Source organism: Diceros bicornis, chromosome X (genome assembly GCF_020826845.1).
Source record: "Diceros bicornis minor isolate mBicDic1 chromosome X, mDicBic1.mat.cur, whole genome shotgun sequence".
NCBI lineage: Eukaryota > Metazoa > Chordata > Mammalia > Perissodactyla > Rhinocerotidae > Diceros > Diceros bicornis.
The window spans coordinates 33222092-33229148 of NC_080781.1; positions in this window are offsets into that span (position 1 = coordinate 33222092).

A 7057-nucleotide genomic window follows, 5' to 3' on the forward strand; every position below is an offset into this window, starting at 1 on the left:
GTTGTTATGGCCGCGTTCGCTGGTTTGACCCTCACGACCACGCCCCAAGTTCGGTGTTACACATTTTATCTAAGAAAAAGCCGACGCTGAGAAACTTGCCCAGGTTCACGGTTATAAGCAGAGCGGGGATTTGAACTTAGGCGTGTGGTTCTGCCGGCGCCAACGTCCATACTACAGCTTTTTTGTTTCTTTTTTGTAAAGGAATGAATCAACGGCTGGACCGGGTGCGTGCCTGCTGCACTGCGGTTTGGGATGGGGCTTGAGGTTCTCTTTCCAGGATCGGCTGATAGGCGAGCACAAGGCACAGAAAGTTCCCTGTCTTACTCACAGACCCGGGAATCCAGCTGTTGTAGTTTCCTGCAACCAGATTTCCCCATTTCCTGGGTTGTTCTCAGCCACCCCAAGGACACAACGACCAGCCTGGAGCCTCCACCCTGTGGCCTGGCATCAGGATAGGGTTTCTCGGCTGCCCGCTGGATGGATCTGGGTTCTTCTTCAACGCTTTCTCAATTTTTTTTTTCTTTTGTAAACCCATATGGCGAGACCTCGGCCCTTTCCTGCCTTGCCCCTTTCCTGCCCGAAGGAGATCATAGCTAAGGCAAATTTCAAACAGGGCTGCTGCATTAGGTTGTGCAGTTTGGGCACTGCACAAAGGTGCCTGGAGGAAGGGGCAAGTGGGAGCCAAAATCCAGCCACCTCTGGTTTCATGGAGCCCTGTGCCTTGGCAGGGGCCACAACCATTGTGAAAGAGCACCTTTCTCCTTGCCACAGCAGTCTGATCTGTTAGCTAGACTAAGGGCCCTGGGAACATCAATCCAGAAGGTTTTCCAATTCTTTTATGTAGAGGGTGTGCCCCATTTCCCAGTTCTCACAAAAGCCCCTGTCTTGAACTTCCATCTTATCCTCTGCAGTGCTTCGGGGGCTTCTCTCCACCTCCTGTGGATTTCTCCACTGCTGCTACCTCCTCAAGAAGCCAACAACCCTTCAATAACCCTCCGGTCACAAGAGAATGAGGGAGCTCTGGCTCTTCTGTGGCCTCCATCAGCCCAGACTCTCCAGGGAGTGGTTCTCAATCCTGTCCACACAGAAGTCACCCTGGGGGAGCTTCATGAAAATACCATATCCGGTCTCCACCCCAGACCAATGAAACTAGAATCCTCAGGGCTGTGGCCTGGAGTTTGACCAGATTCGTATTTTTGTTCTCCTATGCACAGTGGTGCAGGTTTCAGAATGGGATAAATTCTAAGCTAGGGTTTCTCAACCCTATTGACATTCTTTGTTGGGGAGGGGGGCTGCCCTGTGCACTGAACGATGTTGAGCAGCATCCCTGGCCTCCACGTACCCGATGCCAGTAGCACTCTCTCATTTTCCAAGTTGTGACAACCAAAAAATGTCTCCAGATGTTGTCAGTTGTCCTCTGTGGGAAAAATTGCCACCAGTTGAGAACCACTGTTCTAAGCCCATGAGCAAGGGTTAACATGCACCGCAAATTCCAGGTCCAGGCTAGTCTGTCCAGTGGCCTTCCTTTCCCATGTCACCTCTAGAGTAAGCTCTCCTCACAAAAACCAGCATAAATCCCATTACTGGGCTGAGAAGGAACACCTGGCTCTCTCCTATCACCTGAGTCTGGCTGAATTACAAGAAACACCACATTCGGTGTTAAGAGTTGCTCTCTTTGCTACCTTAGAGCAAACTCCAATCTGATTTATTATTATTATTATTATTACTATTATTCCAGGCCTTTCTCTGATAGAAGGGATGAGAGCAGAGGGAAGGTGGGGGAAAGAGGTTATCAATTCACCCCACAATATCTTGGTAGACAATAGGGTGTTTAAGTAGATTCATAATCTGTCAAATAATTGAACACAGAAGATGGGTTAATACTTTAGTGGAAACCAGAAGAGAAGTCCCTCAGGGAGTGCCACAGAACTATGATCTCATTCCTGTCCTGCTTGACGTAACTATTAATGAATTGGAAAAAGACACTGTTGGCATGAGACACAAAGACAGGCAGTTAAGAAACAGGTTTCAAACTTCTCTATAGGCAGGAATGCTGTGTTAACTCTGAATGGTAAAAGATAATAAGGATAAATACTATGCCCTATGTTAGATCTCAAAAACCGACCACACAGATACAGAAAACGTGGCTTCACAGCAGTACCTGTGAGAGTGCATCCTAGTTGCCTCCGGCTACGAAAGACTTCCCAGCCACCTTAGGGCCATGCTGCCAATGCCTTTTCTGTCCTCTGAAGCACTCCTGAGTGCTGGGCAAAGCACCAAAGGTGAGGAGAAGGGAACACAGTCATCAAAGTCTGGCAGGGGTAGTGGAGGTGTCTTTCCACTGTGTGCAGTGTGGAGGAGGTTGGATTAAACAACACAGTCTTGTCCCCTGAGTCAGAGCAGAATGACCCACAGTGGAGAAGGAAGGAAAAGGATTCCCAGGATTCACCCCTACTTTCTTCCTTGAGCTTGTCGACTCAGAGACAGCATTGAAGGAGAAACTGGCAGCCACCTACCTACTGCAGAAGAGAGATTTTCCGAGAACATCAGTCAGAGGGCCCTTCCTTCCCTATGCCCCTACCATCTTCCCACACCTCCTCATTCTCCTACTCTCTCAAACCAGTTCTTCTCTTTCCACTTTCTTTCAGAGTAAAGGGTCTGAAGTTTAAGGGGAACATTGGTGGCTCAATGTACCTTGGGAAATGGGTTGGCAGAGGAGTAAAAGTTGAGGAGACACTCAGGAGTGATGCATTGTAGGGCAGTGCTGCTCAAATGCTCTGTGGTAAAGAACAATTTTTTAAAAATTTCTAATCCAGGGGCCGGCCCTGTGGCCTAGTGGTTAAGTTCAGTGTGCTCTGCTTTAGTGGCCCAGCTTCGGTTCCCAGGTGCAGACCTACACCACTCGTCAGCAGCCATGCTGTGGCAGCAACTCACATACAAAATAGAGGAAGATTGACACAGATGTTAGCTCAGGGCTAATCTTCCTCACCAAAAAAAAAAAAAAATTCCAATCCATCATTGATCAATGCTTTTGTAAAAATCAATCAACATGACGCACTAGAAAAATAAAATGGAAAAAAGTCAGACAGCAGCACTGGTCCAGAGACCACACTTTGAGTAGCACAGTTATAGTGGATTTAGTCTTTTACAGACTGCACTTGTACAAACTACCGACTTTATTAGACTCTCCAGGTTTCTGAGAACTCGAGACTAGAAGGACAAGCAGATTTGACCTCAGTCTATTGGAAACATGCTCAACGGATGCTAGAAGGGTAGGGTGAGTTGGGCTGGTACTTTTGCTCACTGGTATCTACTGAAAATCTAGATCTGGGAGGGTTAAGATAAGAATGCTCAAGGTCACGAGCGAAAAAGCTAAGGACGTTCCAAGAATAGTATCTGTTTATAATCCTCTGGCTTAAAGAGATTTCTTCTCTTTTTAGGATAATATTCAGTATAAAACAACACAAGCTCTAGAGGATGAAAAAAATCTGCAGCATAAGGGAAAGAGAATATTTTATTTTATTTTTTCAAAGGAAAACATCTCTTTTATGAAAATAATAAGCTACAAAAAAAGGAAAGGTGATTTTAGAAAATATCTATTTGGTGTATTCAGTAAAAGATTCAAGGAAAATGCTTTTATAAAATAGGAATAGGAGGTTATAAGGAGAATTGAGAAATATAAGAATGCAGAGATTTAAAAAATGAAATTAACGACTTTTGGTTTCAACTGCCACATGCGGGGAAGTCATTATTCCTGTCCTGACAACAAAAAGCTGGGCAAACAGAAAAAATCAATGACTTTTCTCGGACCAAACAGAGAAGTGAGTTTTCAGGGCAAATCACCTATCACTGCCTGGAAAGACAAGCATATGCAGATAGTCATAGCTGTGATCTGCTTACCTGCAGCAGAAGATACACGGGAGCCATACACTGGTAGGAACACTTAAATGGCAATTTAAAAAATTGCTGGAAGCTCAGTGTAGACTAATATGAGAGTGAGAAACTCATGGGGGCTGAAGTCATAGGAGGGCTCCCCACACTGCTGCAGGCTTTACCTCCAAGAACCCTACCAGGTTTTCATGATGAAGATCCAAGAAAGATCCTTCCTGCTCTGGCAAGGAGAGGGTAAGAGTAATCATTCTGAAATATGCTCAGAGACTTCTCCTTAAAAAAACAACTACTCTACGGGGGGAAAGACTTTACCAGAGCTTTATCTCACTTTGGGGAAGGCCATTTCCCTTACTGGTCTTGATGAAGAATCCCCAGAAAAACATCACTTGGAGAACTGCTTGTGTGGTTTTGGAGGGGGCTGCCAACCACACGCACTCCAAATCTTGGTCATAGGTGTGGCGACATGAACCATGCTGGGTCAATAGCAGAACTTTATCCCTAAGCCACTGTAATTAGAGGGGTAAGCACAGGTCCCAGCAGGCCAAGCAGATTGCTTAGAGATTTTTGAAACAGAGGCTGGTTGAAATAACCCCCCTTATTTTCCTCTTTGGTTAAGCACTGTATGAATGTGACTTAAGAAACACTAGTTTTGAGTGGAGCTCAGAACAAGAGAAGACTCTGCAATATGTCTAGGCGTCTATCACAGCTACTCTGACACTTGAGCTATACGACCCGGGGGAGCATCTTAGTGGTGCTCAAAGTGTCAGTGGCAGATAGAGATGTATTTCGAAGTCTTTGGCAAGCTCCTATAGGTGAAGCAAAATCTGGCCCTTAGAATTTTGTAGCAAATCCCTGCCATCCTTTGCGGATAACTACTCTCCTTTTCAGAAACAACTTTTGGCTTACTACTAGGCCTTAGTAGAGACTGAATGCTTAACCGTGGGCCACCAAGATACCATGTAAGCCCATCATGAACTGAGTGTTGTCCAACTGGCCAAGCCATAAAGTTGGGTGTGCATAGCAGCACTCTATAATCAAATAGAAGTGATATACATGTAATCAGCCTTGAGCAGGCCCTGAAGACACAAGTAAGTTGCATTAGGAAGTAGCCCAAATGCCCATGGCCCCTACTTCTGTTACATTACCTTCTCCCTTCCAGCCCAAATCTCTGCTCTGATGGAATGTTCCCTGTAAACAGTTGACTGAGGAAGAAAAACCCCAGGCCTGGTTTACACATAGCTCTGCGTGGAATGCAGGCACTACTGAAAGTGGAGAGTGGCAGCACTACAGCCCTACCCTAGGACAGCCCTGAAGGACAGCAGTGAGGGCAAAGCCTCCCAGTAGGCAGGACTTTGAGCAGTCTAACCTGGTTACTTGACTAGACACTTACACTGGATATGGATTTTTCTTCTCTGTCCACATGCTTCTGCTAGAATTACCATTTGTGGTCTTACAGAATACCTTATCCACCATCATGGTATTCCACACACTTTGCTTCCAAACAAGGAACTCACTTCACAGCAAATGAAGTGAGGCAATGGGCCCATGCTCATAGAATTCACCGGTCTTACCATGTTCCTCGTCATCCTTATGAAGAGATAGTTATGGCACCAGCTAAGTGGCAACACCTTGCAGGGCTGGGCAAGGTCTTCCTGGATGCTGTATATGCTTTGAGTCAGCATCCGATATATGGTCCTGTTTCTCCATAGCCAATATCCATAGATCTATGAGTAGAGCGGTGAAAATGGGAGTGGCACTATTCACTATTCCCTTTAGTGATCCATGAGCAAAATGTTATTTCCAATCCCTGTGATGCATAGGCTTTGCTGGCCTAGAGGTCTTAATTCCAAAGGGAGGAATGGTTCCACCAGAGGACCCAAAAATGATTCCACTGAAATGGAAGCTGAGACTGCTGCCTGGACACTTGGGTGCCTCATGCCACTGAATGAACAGACAGAGAAGGAGGTTACTGTCTGACTAGGATGATTAATCTCGACTATCAGAGAGAAATTATGTTGCTACTACCACAGAATGGGGGTAAGAAGGAGAATATCTGAAAAGCAGGAAATCCTTAAGGGTGCCCCTTAATACTCCCATGTCCTATGATTAAAGTCAACAGGAAACTACAACAACCCAATTCAGGCAGGGCTGCTAATATCCCAGAGCCTTCAAGAATGAAAGTTTGTGTTACTCCACCAAAGAACCATGACCAGCAGTTGAGACGCTTGCTGATGCTAAAAAGAATCTGTAGTGGTAGAATATAGGAAGAAGGTAGCTATAAATATCAGCTATGACCATGTGACCATTGCAGAGACAAGGACTGTAATAGTTATGAATATTTCTTCCCTATTTTAATACAAATGTTTGTGTATTATATATGCCAGATATTTTTATTCTCTTCCCTTTCTCATCTCTTTATCATCTAACACAAGATATATTAATAATACTTAACTTTATATCCTCAGTATTTAAATTATATCAGCTTGGAAAAGAATAAACATCATCCAAGGATGAAAAATGAACTTTGTATTCTCTTCCCTGGGGAAAGGTTAGCATTTTTTGAGTTGTATGCGGGATAGCTGTATCATGCTAGGCAGAAGTAGGACTTGGGTATTGTCTTTGTTCAGAGATTAAGCATACTTTAAGGAGATGTGTATGGATGCCAAGTTGACTAGGGGTGGATTTTAATGGCTTTGTCAACTTGGCTAGGCTGAGCTACATTTCCCAGAATTCATTCTCTTGTTTGTTTCCAGTTAGGGTCAGCCACAGGGAGAGATTCTTGGGAGATTTGGAGGCTGGAAGGGAAGCAGTGCCATTTTGTAGCTCACACATGTTGTTGATTTGCTGACCTACCTCTTTGGCGTGGAGCAGCAGCTGGGCCTGCAAGTGTTCTACTTTGACCTGATCCTCCTTCAGCTTCTTCGACCCTGAGGCCAGGTGTGTGTGTTTAGCTCTGTGATATGATAAAGAGCCCCACTTCTGCTGGATACCCTCATCACCAAGGTCAGAGGCAACAAGAACTATGAGTTCCAGTTCTTCCTCATGGGGCTCCAGCTCATGCTTGTTGGTTCCAGCCTGCCCTTGAACTCCCCCCTCCACTTTACATTTTTCCTTCCCTACTGCCTGCCCTGTGAACTTTGAGCTCCAGCACTAGACTCAGAGACAA